Source organism: Megascapheus bottae, chromosome 16, assembly GCF_031878675.1.
Source record: "Megascapheus bottae isolate mThoBot1 chromosome 16, mThoBot2.hap1, whole genome shotgun sequence".
NCBI lineage: Eukaryota > Metazoa > Chordata > Mammalia > Rodentia > Geomyidae > Megascapheus > Megascapheus bottae.
The window spans coordinates 17,061,241-17,080,910 of record NC_143524.1 but is presented as its reverse complement, the minus strand read 5'-3'; positions in this window follow the sequence as shown (position 1 = coordinate 17,080,910).

Below are 19,670 nucleotides of genomic sequence, written 5' to 3'. Positions count from 1 at the left end.
TTAGGGTTTAAGCTTAAAACTACCTCTTACTAGGTATGCTCATGCCTGACATCCCAGCTACTCGGGTACCTGTTATTATGAGGGTCATGAGCTAGAAGTCTGCCCTAGAATACTTTGAGTGATCCTGTGTCAAAAACAAAGTAAAATCTACTTAGGAGGCTGAGATTTGATGTTCAATGCCATCCCTGACACTAAAGAATATGAGACTCTTATCTCCAGTTAATCACTACAAAATGAGAGGTGGGGCTGTAGCTCCAGGGCTAGGGCAGTAGCCTTAAGCTGAAGAGCTCAGGGCGATCTTTAGCTGAAGAGATCATACCCTGGCCCAGATTTCAAGTGCCACAACTGATCAAAAAAATTGTTTTAAGTTTAAAAAAAATAGATTCTGATGTCACGTAACTAGTAGAGATTTTGGCTGGCAAGCACAGGTCCTAAGATTAATCCCTAGTAGTTATAAATAAATAATAAGCAAGCAAAAAACAAATGATTAAAAAGATCTATCTTTCAGAGACCATCTAGTTCCTTAAACAGACTAACTTGTAACATATTTGCCATTAAGTATTTAGCTTAGCTCTGAATATATTACCAACATATCTGTTACCACAATTTCAAAGAACTAATTTATATATCTGTTTTGTTGTGTGTGACTGCTCTTCTCACATTATGGAAACTGCAGACAACCCTATTTTATGCCCACTTTATTCATTACTGTAAAGGTATCTCTGGCACAGTTCCTAACACAAGAAGTTGCTCAAGATATATGTGTTGGTAGAGGAAAAGGAGGTCAAAATTACATCCGTACATAGTAGACTCACACAGTCTCCTTCAATAATATTCACAATTCATCTAATATTGTTTAGATAACTAATATATGCTACATCTTCATAAAACATCTTTTTTGTGAATGTTGCTATTATATATATTCAGAAAGCATTTAATTTGACATCTATAGAAATCTAACTTTATAATTATAAATTATCCTTATAATTAATTTGATATTTTTAAAAATCCTGGATAAGTTGAATTAAGGAGGTGATGGTGAAACCTCTTTTACTTTTATTGTGGGAAAATAAAAGTAACAAAATTTACCTTGTAACTATTTTGAAACCTACAGTTCCTTGGCACTAACTGTAATCATTTTGTTAGCAACTACTTCTACTACCAATAACCTTATGTATTTTTTAATGTGGTCTAAAACTCTGTTCTCATTAAACAGATCTCTTTTTCCCTTTGCCCTACAGTCTAGCAATTGCCACTTTATTTTCTTGCTGTGTGGATTTGGGTCTTGAACCATCTCCTGTTAGGGGAATGACTGGCTTATGACCCCTACCATAACCTCATCACACTTCATCGAGTTCTAGTATGTTTCAAATTCTATTTCTGTTAGAAATTGAGTAAGTCCCAAAGTTTGTGCTAACCACACTTTGCTTGCCTGAGCTTTTTTACCTTTTGTGAATGCTTTAAATTCTAATGTTTATCTTCAAAAACTGCCATTGTCTCCCTCTTTCTTTCTTTTTTGCTTGCTTGCTTTTCTTTCCTTTCTTTTTACTTTCCCTCCCTCCCTCCCTCTGCTGCTCCCTCTCTTCCTCTCTCCCTTCTTTCCTTCTCTCTCCTTTCCTTCCTTCTTCTCTCTCCATCCTTTCCTCCATCTCTCCCTCTCTTGTTTCATTCCCTCCATCCTTCAATATTCTCTTTCCTAATTTTTCTTTTGGTGTTACTTGGATAGAATTAAACACATAGTGCTTGTGAGTTGTACCTCCAGCCCATTGTTTTTTGCTGGAGGTTTGTGTTCCACCCAGCTTCATTTCTACACAGAATATGCCTATATTGGGCTTCCACTGTAGTCTCAAGCATGGGTGCTACTCAGGATGCTGAGATCTGAGGATCAAGTTTCAATGCCAGCCTGGGCACAAAAGGACCTGAGACTATTATCTCCAATTAACCTAGAAAATAGGAAGTGGGGCTTGGCTTAAAGGTAGGGCAGTAGCCTTGAGCTGAAGAGCTCAGGCAGAGTGCCTAGGCCTGGTTCAAGCTCCATGACCCACAAAAAAAAAAACCTCTCATGCTTTTCTACCTGAACAGTATCAAATAGCAGTCTTCCTAACCTCTCATGTATTTATGCTCAGAAACAAAAATGTTGAGTTTTATACTAATTCCACACTTAATTACTGAACACTGTCTATATTTTGTCATAGGGCTAAAACATTCTTTCTTCCTACTCTCAAGTTAGAAGTAAGTTATTTTCTTCACATCTTCACTAGATTCTTTTTCTTGCTTTTCTTCTGTAATAGCCATCTTAATGGATATGAAGTATTTCACTCTAGTTTCTTTTTTTTTTTTTGCCAGTCCTGGGCTTGAGCTCAGTGCCTGAGCACTGTCCTTGGCCTTTCTCAAGGCTAGAGCTCTACCACTTGAGCCTCAGCACCACTTTCAGCTTTTCCTATGTATGTGGTACCGAGGACATGAACCTGTGTCTTCGTGCATGCTAGGCAAACACTCTACCACTTGGCCCCTGGCCCTCACTCTAGTTTTTATTTTGATATTCTTAATGATAAAGGAAGGGTATTGACATTTTGGGAGTTCATATTTGTTCTCTGCATTTCTTCTTTTCAGTTTTGATTCTTTTGCTTTATTTATTTTTTTCATTTTATTTTTTATTATCAAGTCAATGTATAGAAGGGTTACAGTTATATTAGTCAGGTAGTAGATAGATTACTTCTCACACATTTATACCCTTCTCATGTTTTTGTCCCCATTTCACTCCCCCACCTCCCTTCTCTTTACTATTTCAAATAAACATAGATACAGTATACCAGGTAACAAATATTCTTTGAGAAATCATTCTTCATGTTCTTTAACCATTTTTGAATAGAGTTTTTGCGTTTTAGATTGTCTTATGTTAAGGGAACTCCATAAATTATACATATAAATGTCTTATTGTATACACAATTTACACATATTTTTCAATTTGGTGTTTCTTAACAGCTATGCAAAATCTATACCTGAGTTTCAATAAGGAAATATTTATTTTACTCATATATGAAAGTGTTCACATTAAGACATTTGGGTCTCTCTCTCTTTTTTTAACTTCATTTTCCCCTTTGAAAGAGGACTGGTTGATCTGATTGATGGGCTATAAAGACGAAATGTTCATTTCTGTTTGGTTGGACATAATGCCCTAATGGTCTATTCTCATGTCTTCACTGTATTCATGCAACTTATATCTTTCCATTGGAAAAATCATGTTTTTTTCATATTCCTGTTTCCCTTTCAGATGGGCATAGACTTGAAGAAACATAATAAAATGTTTTGGTTTTCATTACAAACAAAATAAGTTTTCTATCCTACCTCTAATCGCAATGGAGTCATAATTTGAACCCTATCTGATTACTATTTGTTTCTTGCTTGATTCAGAATCCAGACAGAAAAGGGGCTATGATTAATTATCACTCTCAAAGCCAAGTATCAATGATGCAAGGGAATTTTCTACTCTTTCTCATTATCTCAGGTTCACTGCTCTTTTCTGTACTTCTTTATTAATTTCATATTCATGCTTTGGATGAGTATGAGAAAATAAGTCCTACTATTTCAACTTTTTAGGTGGGGTCTTTATGATTGTATTCTAAGTAATACGAAGAAAGATTTCCATCACTGATTTAAGGCTAGGATAAACAATGTTGGTTTTACTCTTCTATGAAAAGGTACTCAATGTTCTAAAATACTAATCATATCCAGAGTTGACTATTTATTAATGCATAATCATCTCTACTCTACTTTCACTGTAGAGTGTAATCCCTAACCCAAAGTATTACTGAAATAACCATATATTAGGAGATAACAAGCACGTTTAAAAGATTAGGTATCCTATATTCAGAGAACAAATTATTGAATGTTACTTATCAGGACCTTGATGATATTTGATGTTTCTACAGAAAAGCAAACAAATAAAAAACAAAGATTCTGAGGAATGTTTCTAAAAGGGAAAGATTGAGTACTCTACTGTTGTGCTCATGTCTAAATCCTCATGATCTTGTATAATGCATACATCTAGGGTCAGGCTCACTAAGCTATTTTATTAGGTTCTTCTGTGGGCCAGATGTTTGTTAAATGCTTCAGGTAAAAGTATGAAAAGAAAGTATATTGTGACACTTACAGAACACTTGTATAAGCCTGGAATGATAGGTTACAAAAGCAAACAATACTGTTTAATTGTGGCAAAGGAGAAAGAGTTTGTTGATGCTGTGAAAGGTTAGCCAGTCAGACAATATTTACATAAGTATGTGGAGAATTGTATCTTTAAGATTTGAAATTAAACTGACATATAAAGAATGAATAGGAATTAGTTGTATGAAGCAGGGGATGAAGGAAAACAGAATTATATAAAATGGAAACAATAAGAACGAAAAGACAGGAGAAGAAAAACCAGAGAGATAATAGAAATACACCATTGTACAATGTACATGGAAAAGACGAGATGAAGATTCCACCTCACACCCACATTTTCTAAAAATAGTATTTAAAATGAATACATAGAAATAAATTCAGTGAAATATTGGAGCAATTTCCACAGTAAAACTAAAGCCAAAATAAAGCTCAATTGAGGAAGGAATTGCTTTGTTCTAATATTGGAGAACTTTGTATTCTTTCCAAATGATTTTTTTAGTGTCAACCAAACCAGAAACCATAATTTCAGCAATTTATTTGAGACTGATAAATTGATCTCAGGGAAGTATCAGTACTAAGGCAATCATAAAGAAGACAACAATAGTCAGGATGGAAATCTTACTCAGATGTCAGAAATTATATTAACCCAGGTACTGGTGGTTGACACCTCTAATCCTAGCTACTCAGCAGGCTGACATCTGAGGATCTTGGTTCAAAGCCAGCCCAGGCATGAAAGTCTTTAGACTCTTATCTGGAATTAATCACTGGAAAACGAAGTAGTGCTATTGTTCAAGTGGTAGAGAGGTAGCCATGAGCTGAAGGGCTCAGGGATAGCACCCAGGCCCAAAATTCAATTCCCACAACTGACCAAAAAAGGAAGAAGAATATAGTTATATGGATATAGGTTTAGATTAAGAAATAGGTTGAAATGGAAGAAATGTTAGGCACAGTGTTGCATCAAAATGGCAGCAAATGGGATTTATTTTTATTCCAGCTAGTAGAGTTAATTGTTGAATGGTTTTAATAAAAAGTGTTGATACAATCATATGACAATGACTGAGAGAAATGATTTTAGTAGTCAAAATATAGATATTTAGTGGGTAAATCAATAAGATTTCCTAATATATCAATATGAAAGGAGAAAGGGAAATGGGTCTTATTAGGATTTTACTAATAGATGAATGGTTATCTTTTTATTTATTTTTTAAATTTTTATTTATTTTATTTATTTATTTTTTTATTGTAATTAATAAAAGGGTTGCATGATATTTGCCAGATAGAAGGTGCATTAATTCAAATATATTGATACCCTTTCACATGTCTTGGTCCCCATTACCCTCCCCTCCACCACCACCACCCCAGTCTTGGTTTTCCCCCTTCCCTATCCAATTTCAAATAACCAAATACAAATAAATCCAATATATCAGATAACCAAGTGAGATACTGTAACAATATGAGATAACCAAGGAACAGCAAAAGAGATGAGAGATAACATACTACATTAAGGACAACAATCATTCATTGTATGGCATTTGTTTCAATATCCTGGAGGTCTTTTCAATTAGCTTCATACTATATGGCCTTATGTATCAAGGTTTTAGTTGATGAGTGGATCAACAAGTTGTGGTATTTGTACACAATGGAATTCTATGCTGCTGTCAGAAAAAAACGACATCGCCCCATTTGATAGGAAATTGAAAGTCTTAGAAAAAATCATATTAAGTGAAGTAAGCCAGACTCAAAGGAACTTGGGCTCAATGGTTTCCCTCATTTGTCACAATCATTAGAAACCTTGGGCTCTACTAGCAGAGATCTGCAATAGAGCAAAACTTTGAATGGTTATCTTGAATCTGGTACTATACAGCAATATGTTCAAGCAGGGACCTTGAAGAGATTCTGTACTTATATTTTCATTTCAGCATTGCAACTAGTTAGTTATAGAAATGGCCCAAATACATACTAAAAGAGAAATATTAAAAAAGTGGTTAACATGTATATGATATTATTCAATCTTAAGAAAGAAGATATACCAGCCATTCCCCAAAACTGTAAAAATCAGAGGACAATTTTTTTTTTCAGTGCAAGACACCTGTGAGCTATTTGCAGACATTTTTTTGCTTGTGATCTCCAAGATAAGATGATATTTCCTGCCCTGTGGAGAATAATTAGTCAAAGTAATACTTCAATGATTTGGCTAAGTAAGGCACAATAATGAACTGCTAGATAAAACAGATCTAACTGGTCTATGACTATGTTGTAGGACAGACTTTGAGTCTCATCTTATGAAACTCTCTCCCTTGAGGGAAAAAAGGTCTTGCTTAAATTCCTCTATGCACTACTTGCTTGAATAAAATGGAACATTAGTATTTAACGCCAGTAAAAGAAAGACAAATATTGAATAATTCCTTTTATATGAGATATCTAAAATAGTAAAACTAGTAGAGGCAGAGAATGTAGAAGTGATTCCTGGAGGAAGAGACAAGAGAAAGGAAGGGATTGTTCAATTGATATAAAGTTCCAATTATGTAAAACAAATTAAGTCTAGATATGTCTATATATATTACCTCACATCCAGATTTGTTTACACAGTTATATTTTTTCCAGGGTAGATCAGATACGAGTTTCTTACCTTAAAAGAAGAAAAATGTAAATGGGCACCAGAAACATTCACAGTGAAGGATTGACCTAATACTTGATTTGAGTGATATAACAAGCTTGAAATGAATCCCCAATAAGTCCCCAAAACAAATGGTTAGAGCAAGAAGATCAAGTTCAAAAAAAGGCAGAAATGGAGTGCTAGAGAGGAGAATTAATACTAGGAGACGGGGATATCTAAGAAGAAAGGGAATTGTTTCAGGCAAAAAGAGAAAGGTCAGCAATACTGATGGCTGTCCAAAGGTATCAGAAGAGAGAATTGAAATTAGACATTTCTCAGCAGAATGAGTAATTGTTGAATGAGCAGATAGAAAATGAAAGTCAGAGTGTCTGTGCAATGCACAGTGTGAAAGTAAACCAATGATTTGGAAAATATGAGATTGAGTTTATTGAGAGTAGAACAACACATCGTTCACAGACTAGAGGATGAATCCAAGCATGAATTCCTTCATACTTTTGTCCATGTTGATCATCATCCAAAGCTTCAGTAAAGAAAATGACACCGTCGTTTGTGGGATCTGGTCATTTAGATATCTACATACAGTTTGTTCTTCGTTGCTTAAAATAAGGCTTACAAATCAAATTATATTACAGTTTCAAATTTAAACACCCCATTTATGTCTGTTTAAATATTTTAAAACCATCAATTTCTCAAAGAATTTTTTGTTTTTTTGGGGTTTTTTTTGAAGAGGAGGGATGATAATACTGGGCTTTAAACTCAGAGCTTCCCAGTTGCTACACAAACATTTTAGTACCTGAGCCACAACCTTACCGCTTTTTGCGTTTGTTATTTAATAGTATGAATTTTCTTGGGATGTCCAAGTTGCGCTTATTTTAGGCTTCTGGGAGAGCTGATATATACATACAACCATGCTAAATTTGCTTGTTGACTTACGGTATTAGTAACTTTTGGCCAGGGCTTGGCTTCAAATGATGATCCCCCTGAATTCCACCTCCTGAATAGCTGAGATAATAGTCATGAGACACTGTGTCCAGACCCCAGAGGAATACTTTAAGGATGTAGAATTTCTGTTCTCTTTCCTTATTCTATTAGTATATATTGACTGAACAAGGTAATTATGCTTCATTATGACATTTAACATATATATAGTAATATAATTTGATCATAGACTTACATCTTGTTACTATTTTTTAGTAACCTTCTTCATTTTCCCAGAAAGAATGCAGACATTTTGAAGAATATTTCTGGGTAGGCACACACTTATTATATTAAGAATTAGAATTATTCTCAGAAACATTTTCCAAGATCACTAAAATTCTGGAATTATTATTTTTCTATCTGGTGAATATAATGTAACCCTTCTATTAATTACAATAAAAATATATGAAAAAAAGGGTTAACCTAGCACCCTATGGCTAATGATATTTCCTGGAAATATTTCTTTCTTTGGAATATTTGATTGAAATTTTATTGGGGATAAATTATTAAACTATAATACATACATATAAGAGTAAATATTTCGGGCCGGGAGTTTGGCCTAGTGGTTAAAGTGTTTGCCTAGCATGCATGAAGACCCGGGTTCGATTCCTCGGTATCACATACATAGAAAAAAGCCGGAAGTGGTGCTGAGGCTCAAGTGGTAGAGCTCTAGCCTTGAGAAAGTTCAAGGACAGTGCTCAGGCCCTGAGCTCAAGCCCAGGACTGGCCAAAAAAAAAAAAAAAGAGTAAATATTTCTTGCAAAGCCCAAGTATTCTCATTAGAAATAAGTGACTGTAATAGGAAATAGCCAAATATACTAAAACAAGTGAGATTAGATATTCAAATTACCTATTATTATGATCTGCACACATAAAGACTTCATAGGCATATTATCATTATTGCTATGCAAGTATATTTACTAATCAATGCGCACTAAGGTCTTCTGAATTTGCTGGAAGATTTAGTCCTACTTATGAAGTACATATGAAAAGGCATATGATAAAGATTCAATAATAAATAAGGTTCTATCACAAATAATGATTACCTGAGAAAGTAAGAAGCAGTATGTGAGGAAAGAAAAGAAAGAGACCTGATGAAATTTATTTATGTAGTTACTTATTTTTTGTGGGTCATGAGGCTTGAACTTGGCCTGGATGCTGTCCCTGAGCTCTTCACTCAAGGCTACCACCCTACCCTTGAGCCAAGCCCCACTTCCCATTTTCTAGAGGTTAATTGGAGATAAGAGTATCAGGTTCTTTTGTGCCTGGGTTGTCTTTGAACCTTTATCCTCAGATCTGAGCTTCCTGAATAACCAAGCCCAGCTTGAGGCCTAATTATTTTTTACATTATTATTAAATACATTTTTATTGTAATTAATAGAAGGGTTACATTATATCACCAGATAGAAGGTGCATTACTTCATAATCATTGATACCTCTTCTCATGTTTTTGCCCCCATTTCCTTCCCCCCAACCCTTCCCTTCATCTTGTTTTCTCCCTTTCCCTATCCTATTTCAAATAAACATATACAATATATCAGATAACAAGGCAAGATACTGTAAGAATATGAGATTACCAAGGGACAACAAAAGAAATGAGACATAATATAGTACATTAAGAACAACAATCATACATTTTTTCCATATATTTTCATTGTAATTAATAGAAGGGTTACATTATATTCACCAGATAGAAGGTGCATTACTTCACAAACATTGATACCCTTTCTCATGTCTTGGTCCCCATTCCCCTCCCACCCCCGCCCCTCATCTTGTTTTTCCCCCTTCCCTATCCTATTTCAAATAACCAATTCCATATATATACAATATATCCGATAACAAGGTGAAATACTGTAACAATATGAGATAATAAAGGGACAGCAAAAGAGATGAGAGATAACATAGAATATTAAGGACAACAATCATACATTATATGGCTCTTGTTTCTATATCCTGGAGGTCCTTTCATTTAGCGTTATCCTATATGGCCTTATGTATCTAGGTTTTACCCTATTGTAAACCACTGCTAGGAGAGTACAAAGTTTATGCTAATTATGACAAATAAGGGAAACCATTGAGCCTATGTTTCTTTGAGTCTGAGGCCTGATAAAATTTAAAGAAGAAAGAAGCCTCTCACTTGTGAAAACTGGAAGAAAAATTTATGAAAGACACATACAGTAGGATCACAAATGCAGGTCCTGGTGATTTGGGGGTGGCTCTGTTTGACTTCTGATACCAAAATTTGTGATGAGTACAAAGGATTCGAATTTCCAGTAACTCAGCATTTCTATCCATAAAATGGGTTGGTGTATAAATGAGACTGTCTGCTTAAAACTCTGTATTATGTTCATGCACTCCACCAGCCAGCTACTTTCAGGTGCCATCTGATCTTTCTTTTCTTTTTTTATATAATTTTTATTGTAATTAATAGAAGGGTTACATTGTATTCACCAGATAGATGGCGCATTACTTCACAAACACTGATCTTTCTTTTCAGTTGGGTGCATTTTATTTTCTGTCAATTTTATGGAAGCTTTAACTTCAAAAAACTGAAAGGAAACCAGATGAAAGGGGCTTGTGCCTATAATCCTAGATACTGAAGAAAACTGGGACATGAAGATAAAATATTATTGTCAATTAAACAGATAAAGAGCAGATAAAAGAGAATTAAACAGACACGAAATAAAAACTTTAGTAAGGATAAAAATCTCATCAACCACTTAGATCTTGATTCATATTCTCCCTCAATTGTTCTCTGTGTATGTGTGTGTGCGTGTGTGTGTGTGTGTGCATGTGTGTGTGTGTGTGCGTGCACACACCTATGTGCACCTGCCTGCATGTGTGTGCCAATTCTGGGGCTTAAATCAGAGCCTGAGTGCTACCCCTGTAGCTATTTTGCTCAAGGCTAAAGCCCTATCACTTGCGCTATAGCTCCAATTCCAGCTCTTTGGTGGTTAATTGGAAATAAGTCTTAGGTACTTTCTTGCCCAAACTGGCTTTGAACCAGTTTCCTCAGATCTGCTGAGTAGCTAGAGCCGAAGCCAAGCATATCAAGCTTTTCTCACTCTTTCGTGTTTGAAACTTCTTTCTTTCTCTTCCTTCCATTCTCCTTTCTTCCTTCCCCCTTCCATTGCTTAGTCTGAAGAAATAAGAGTGATTTTTCTTTTATTATCAACTGGTAAGCAAACTAAATGGAAGTTGCATTTTAACCTTCTTCTGAGATCAGGAGAACAGGAAGTATAGAAATGCAATAATGAAGTAAAGCCATTTAGCAGCTAGATCATCTTAATGAGAGATTGATTATGTATAACTTATTTCAATTTGGCATGAGAGTATGATAGAAGGAGAAGATAGTAAATTAAAATATATAAAGTTAAAATGTAGGTCATAAAGGGTCTGAAATTACAGAGTTCCTCTTTGATTTGATAAGAGAGGATATTGAGATAGGAATTACAAGATTGAACTTGACTTTTTGTAGTTACAATAATGAGTTATTCATATTTATATGGCATCTATCATGACCAATACATTTGTCATGTTAACCTACATGTATAAATTATATGTAGAGGTTTTGGAATTTATGTAGTATACTGCAGTAGCTAGCAGTAGGTAGCAAAATCTACTGTGCTTTCCTGATGTTCATTTTAAGCTCTGAACCTGTGTGCTCTAATTTTCATAGTGTGTTAAATGGAATAACACAAAAACATCCTCTACAAAGGTAATACAGGTAACAAATATGAGCGAAACAGGTCAGATATAAAATGAAAGGACATGGTGGCTGTGATGGCGTTTTGTGGCTAAATTCAAAGTACATTCTACTTCTAAGAGAAAATTCTTCCATTCTTTGAACTTGAAATTGGGTCTGTGGATCACAGTTTGCCCTTGCACCAAGACCAATCATGTAAGAGTAGTGCCTCCAGGAAGAAGATGAATTAGCCAATAATTATAGGTAAAGATGAAAAAGAAAGTCAGATCTAAGCGCAAGGTGAGCACAGGGAGGGATTAGGAGTATTCAATTCAAAGACAAGATGTACAAGACATGCATGCGTTGTGTAAGTTCCAAAACAAGCATAGATTCTACTTTTAGACCTCAATTGTGATGTGATTAAGAGTATAGATACACTAGAAAAAAATGAGCTACAGATGCTGAGGAGTTGAGCAAAGATGAACAAAGAATTTAGAAACTGGCCCTGGACTGCTCAATTTAAAGTGATCTCTACTATCACTTCGGAACTACTTTCAAATATTAGAAAACCAGAAACCAAAAGACTAGGTTGCATCTAAATTATGGCTAGTCCTTTGCTTAAGATAAAGATGTTTGGTTTGAAGTACCTTTTCTAATTTTTTTCTAGGACAGAAAAGGGTCCATAGCTTATATATCCAATAAAAGTGATATGTATTTGTTGCATTGAAGGATATATGACCTTCATTTCCTAAGTACCAGAAATGCCTAAATAGTTCATGATGTTCATATGGGAGGAAAATAAATACAAATCAACTGCTTTCCCAAGAGTCTCCCCCACTTCATCTGGTCTCCAAGAGAACAGAACCAAGCAAATAGAACTCACAGTTGAACTTACTATTTCCAGCACTCTCTGTCCTGCTCTACAGCCATAGCTTGGGGATGATGGTAGCTTTCTTAGGTTTTCTAGCTGTGGCTTTCTTTGACACAAAGGGAGAGGGCTCATACTCCTTATATTGAGAAGTCCAATCAGAGAAGCTATTTCAATTTTAATCAGGCATAATCATTTGGAACAGAATACAGGATATTACAGATATGATCATGGTGGCTTTATAGTAGCTTCCGGATGGGAAGAAAAATGGATGGAGGAGCCAACGAGCCCGAATACTCCTTGCTTGCACATCTTTAGCCATGTGTCTATGGATAACTGGCGTCTACCCCCTGAGAGATGATCCTTTCTACTACACAGGAGGGATAATGAAGGCAGATGCTTCCAAAATATTCTATAGCAAGCAAGGGTGTACTTCCACAGAAACCAGCATAGCTCACAGGGGAAATGGGACTTCACAGCATTTACAAAAATGTGCACTGACAACACAGAAATATTCATTATGAACTTGGATGAGGTGCAATTCACAGCTCATTCACTTAGTAGGGCAGTGAATGGAGAGAGTGATTGGGAAAGTCTCAATTGGCTAAATGGGACTATCATGTCTACTGATTAGCATGATTGGAATCTGGGTCACTATACTGTATATGCATGTGAGGTCTAAAATTATTATTATTGCTCAAATAGCTGCCATCTTTGTTATTATGCCTACTAAAATTATTGTGACTATTCCATATGTCCCTAGAGTTTATTACTCTTATGTCTTGAGATTGTTTACATATACACTATATATTATGAAATATATACGTATATACTTAAACTGATAAACGTATTATTTTAAAACATCATTGTTGCCTTTGTTTTGGTTGCTTTTTTGTCATTTTTAAGTTATTTTTTTTAAGGTGGGAGTATAGAAATGAACAGCATGAATTCAGGAGTGACTCTATACAGCCACAATTGTTATTCTTTCTCTTTGGCTCTGTAGTTGGATGACATTTTGTAGACCCTTGCATTGCTAAGTCACTAACTCCCAGGAGTAAAATATAATGATACACAGACAACCTCAACCTTCTACAGAACAAGAAAGCTCTTGACGAAGGCTGTCTACTGTTGACATTTTCTCAGTCTGAGGATAGATGGTCAACAACTTTGATTTTCAGGACACTAAAGAGGGTGTGCTGTTGCGTTTAAAAGGAGAGCAGTGGTTAGCTACCATCAAATACCATCCCATAAGTCTCCTGAGTAGTAAAAACAAGAGAAGTTAACATGCTCTCAAAGCTAACAGTGCTCTGTAATGTCAGCATGACCTGTGCTTTCTGTGTCTGAGCAGATGGCCCATGGAAAACGTTATTTCAGGAAAACAAAACAAAACAAAACAAAAAACAACTGTGGAGTAGTCTTGTTAAGCAAGTAAAAGGCCAAAGGCTGCAAGAAAGAGTCATCCTAGAAAGTTCAGGGAATGAGGTAAGTAGCAGTTATGTTATGGAAGTAAATTCATCGGTATGGATTTACAGTAGTCTTCTCTGAGGAAACAGTTTAACAGGAACTGGTATTTTTGTGCACAGAGACAAAGAAAGAAATAGTCTTGGAAAACAGTGGTAGAATTAGGATCTGAAAGTTGTTCCCCAAAAGCTAGGATGTCAGTGGCTTGTTTTCCACTTGGATATGATTGTTGTGTTGTTACTGTGACCCAACAGGACATTGTGCCATTTTGGATGTGCTCTTGAAATGGTTATTCTGACCCTGTTCCCCTGTGGCTGACTTGTACACCCAGGCTGTAAGAAAGGAAACAGATCTTGTTATCACCTGTTCTTGCCATGGCTCAAAACAGCAGACCCACAGATCACAGAGTGAAATGTGCAGATCTTCCAATAAACTTTCCATTTTTTGCGTTGATTGGTAACAAGTACTTATTACTACAATTGAAAGTTTACTAACACACATAACTTTTGCTTGCATATGCAAAGGAACTTATAATAAAGTTAAATGAAAGCAGCATGGGGCCCTACTGAAACATACTAAAACAAGAGACATATTCAATAGAAGGAAACACATACAAAATAACTGGTTGTTCAATTTGTCAGAGATACACACCAGCCAATGTGACTTGCTTGCTTCCTTCCCCAGGTGATATCATATTGATGAAAGCTCTCCTTGGTCTACAAAATGCCACAAAGCACACTCTCAACAAGGCCATTAATATTAAAGTGTTGCTGAGACACTGTTTCTTCTAGTTATTTTGTCTCTTCCTAACAAGTGCTGGCATTCTGAATGCTGTTACACTGAGAAACATGAGAGCTCAAAAAAAATGATGAGAATTGCAGGATGGATTAGAAGAGATTAATTAACATTAGTGCAACATAAGCTTTGAAACAAAGATAACCTATAAAAGTGTATCACACTTTTTATATGCTTAGTTTTTCTTTAATTTTGTTTTACAAATTACCTGATACTGAATGACTTTATTTAGATTTGTATTGCCTGGATTGAACTAGTTTGCTATCATGTTTCATGTTGCTTATAGCTCATTTGACCATAGAAGATAAAATATCAGTCTGTAGAGTGAAAACTGTAAACAGGAAATGCATCTTACCAAATGACTGAGTTGCTTCAGAATCTTCATTTACACAGAAACAGTTACATATCATAGAGTCCATGAATAGTAATGACATTTAACCCGGCACTTTGTCGAAAATACCATTTTGGAAAATATGCATTTCAGCAAGGTATTAAGTTTATTACACACAGACACACAGACACACACACAGTCACACACACACACACACACACACACACACACACACACACACACTTCTTTTCACTTAGTGTAATTACATGAAGTTCTTATAAAGTCCCATAAGGGCCAGTGGGGCATGTCTACAAGTATCTTTCAGTCTAATCTAATGTGTCTCAATATTTTCTAGAGCATCTTTACTTTTGTTTCACCTGGGAATATTAAAAAATATAGATCTTAGGCTTGGGCCTTGGTTCTAGCATTCTATTTTTATAAATATTACAGTAATGTGGATTCAAATTTATGCCCCACTTGGGAATCTTCCATCCTGTCAGCTATGTCTTTCCTCTCTCCTATTCATTCAAATGCTAACATTGGTTTCTGGTTTACATTATAGCCTTCCATTCACATGATTACTTGGCATTCCTTCCCATAGTAGAATTTGTTTTTACTTTCTAGTGTTGTCCCTGACTCCATTCTTTGATTCCCAAAGTTTTCCTTGCATATTTCTCTTTGATTGTTTCTCCGGTGTTCTTATATGGAGTGATTTTGTTATATGCTAAGACACAGCAGCTACAATAGTGATGGTCATAGGCTTGAAAAATACATATTTTATGCAAATAATCTCTGTCAAAAATAGGACCACAAACATGGACCATGAGGAGAAGGCTAATAAAAGTAAGAAAACCAATGACACAGCTGGGCACAGTGGCTCATGCCTGTAATCCTAGTTAAATAGGAGACTGAGATCTAAGGACTGACGTTCAAAGTCAGCTTGGGCAATAAAGTATGTGAGACTCTTATCTCCAATTAATCATTAGAAAACTGGAAGTGGGGCTGTGACTCAGGGGGTAGGGCAGTAGCCTCGAGCTAAAGGGACAGCAGCCAGGCCCATGATCACATCGTTTTTTGTTTTGTTTTGTTTTTTTCTTTTTCAATGTTTCCAAATGATACCTAGTGTATGAAGAGCTGGGACATATCTTCTTAGTTTCTGTTTCTATAATGAACACAATAAAGCAGTAGTTCCTTCCAGGGTTAGAAATACCCATATTCTACTTTCAATGTTCTGTAAATAGTACTTCATACATACACACCAACCATATCCAGTATGTATTATTTTAATATTTATGATTAAAAAACCGTGAAAGGCTGCGTATTCTTGTCAGAAAAATGTTAAGCTATACTTCCAGCAGACATAATGGTTATCCATATAATATATAGAATAGATAAAATATATTACATTATTATGGAATATACTATTATATAGAATATATTATACATTATGTCTAATATAATATATAATATATTATACATTATATATTATATATCATTTTGAATATATATAATATAAATAAATATATATGATATACATAAATATTACAAATAATATGGTATGTAATATAATATATAACATATTATACATTATATATGATGTATAATATATAGTTATATATGTATATAATATAATACAATCTCTATGATTATATAATATAAAAATTATTTATAAGTATATAAATTATATATTCTCTGTATATTATATCTATTATATATTTTATATACTATAGTATACAAACTATATATTCTATAATATATTATATTCTAATATATATTATAAGGGTATATAATACTGCAATTTATAAGTTGCTTAAAGGTTGTAAGTTTAAGGGAGTTTGGACAAGTTCAGTCACAAATTTACTCACAGAGGCCTGTTCATAGAATTTGTGCAAGCTCATCAAATGTGATAGGCCAACATTTCTATGTGAAGGGAACATGGTCTAATCCTACACAATTTTTACCACCTTCAAAATCTCTCTGACTTCATTAAAATGGACCAGGATAGAACCTTTTCTGCTCCTAATACTAAATCCTGTGTTGCATATATCTGTTATTTTATTTTAAATCATTATTACAACCAAGTTTACTTTGAAGTTGTCAAAGGGAAGCATTTTAGTTTTTGAGTGTGTAAAAGTTTATCTGACTCAATTGCATGAAAATCACTACCTCAAGAGGGGTAGGGAAACTCTCCTCTACCAAGATCCACCTCGATATTTGTAACATCACTTACACATCATGCAAAATTATTAATGAAATCAGATGGGCTATTTACAGCCAGTGAGAAACATACATGTCAGTCTCCTGATACAACAAATATTTCACAGTTTTTATAGTATCTGAGAAGTGTGATAAAGATGAAGCCTGATAGGAAAGTACAATTCTAACCCTAGACATACTGAATAGAATCTGCAAGATTCCTAGGTCATTTGCTTTTTATTAGAGTTCAAGCCATGTTACACCATCTAACTCATTCCCAGACTTGACTACACTCTGAATTCATGGGGGAAAATTCCACAAAACTATCTGAGCCCACTTTTAAGATTGAGTTGGCTTGAGATACAGGTGGGAAAATTCTTAATGCTCTCTAGATTAAATTGCACCATGCAATTTAATTTGGGAAAAACCACTTTCATCATTTTATTGTAAAGCTGCAAACATGCATTATCCTGATCCAATCCTTCATTCCTTCTACAAATACTTAAGTCCTTGGCCTCCAAGCTTTTGCATTCCAAATCAGAATAGAGTTATTCATTTTCAAGGATTATAATAAGGAACATGATGCTGGTAATAGGGAACATAACCAGAGTGCCCAGCCATTAGTCATTCCTTATGATCCACAAACATATCTCTACATTGAGATCTTGTGTAAGTTGACTTTCAGACCAAAGCAATTTATTCCTCTCACATGCTACATCATCTTCTTATCTAGTTTGACAATTGTTTCTTGGACAAGGAAAATAATGTCTTTACCGTTGGTACTGTATACTGATCTCTTGTTATAGGTTAATAGTATTATACATTTGTATTTTTTTTTTCTTTTAGAATCCTGTAGGGCATGGGTTGTCTTATTCACCTAGGTGTTATCAGAGCCCAAGATAGCCTCTGTTTGATAAATGTTGATAAAGTTTGAAACTCCACCCTTTTTTGACTTAAAAATGAAATCTTTATCTAGGACTCTCCTAGCAGATGGTTACAATAATTCAAAACTTAGGTACATATGGTCACATAGGATGAGACTAAATGAAAAGAAGTCTATGATATGGAAGCAAGAGCATTATTTTGAATGATTGTTATTCTTAATGTACTATGTTATTTCTCTTCTGTTTTGTTGCCCTTTGGTTAATCTCATATTGTTACTGTATCTGACTTTGTTACCTGGTATATTGTATACATGTTTATTTGTTTATTTGAAATAGGAAAGGGGAGGGAGAAAACAAGATGATTGGGAATGGGGGGGAAGGGAAATAGGGACAAATCATGAGAAGGAGTATCAGTGGGTGAACCTGGTGAATGTACTGTAACCCCTCTATACATTACATTTTTGTTAAAATAAAATAAAAGGGAAAAAGGGAAAAAGGAAATCTTTAGCAGAGCACTGGTAGTTTACCTATAAGCTTAGTTACTCAGGTCACTGAAATCTGAAGATTGTGTGCAAAGTTAACTAGGGCAAGAAGGTCTATGAGACTTTTCTGCAGTTAACCATCGAAAGGCTGGAAGTGGATCTGTGGCTCAAGTAGTAGAGCTCTAGTATTGAGCACAAAAGCTCAGAAACAGCTTTTGGGCCCCAAGTTCAAGCCCTAAATCAGACAAAAAGAAAAGAAAAACATCTATCAATTCCTCATGCATATACAAACAAGGTGAGAATACTTTAAAAAGTTGAGTTCATTAAATATTTAATGAGTAGATGATTGACTTTCTACTAAGCATTACATTGACCACTCATGCAGAATATCAAGGGAGATAAAATGTTCTCTCATTGGCTTATAGTACAGCAGAAAACCCAGGCACCATTTGAAAATAGATGAGGATGAAGATTAAGGATAAGTGGACAAATCAAACACTAAGTGACCATCATGGAAACATAGATCAGTGCAATATAGAAATGCTTTCCAGTTTTCATTCCCGAAAGCCGAGTTAGGGAGAATGGCATGCATTCTTCAAAAAATGTATAAAGTAGCTGGCTATTGGTCACTCATGCCTGTATTCTGAGATACTTAGCAGGCTAAGATTTGAAGATTGTGGTTCAAAACCAGCCCAGACACAATAGAACAGAGAAACTCTTATCCCCAATTAATCAGTCAAACCCAATATGGTAGAGTGCCATCTCTGAACCAAACAATAAGTGTCCTCACCCAGAGTTCAATCCTTAGTTACCACCACCCCCACAAATATATAAACTACTGAGTCCATTGTAATGTAGCAGTGAAAGTGTGGTTTATTTCCTTTTTCTGGTGCAAGTTTAAGCTCATACTAGATTAGCTCAGATCACTTTCCTGTGAAAATACACCTCTAAACTCTTAAACTTGAGGAAAAAATGTTTTACTGCCTGACTCTGCCTCCTCATTGAGACTCATTGAGACTTTGCAGTACTGTAGATACAATGGAAAAATACTTTCAACACCAACTCCACTATTCATTGCTTTGAACACCAAAATAAATAGAAAGGACAAGAATTGAAAGTCTTTCTTTTCCCTCTCAGCTTTTTCTAAGTGCTGAACTGAATAGGTGTCAACTTTCTGTGGTATCCTTGGCAGTTCTTACTTTCAAAAGA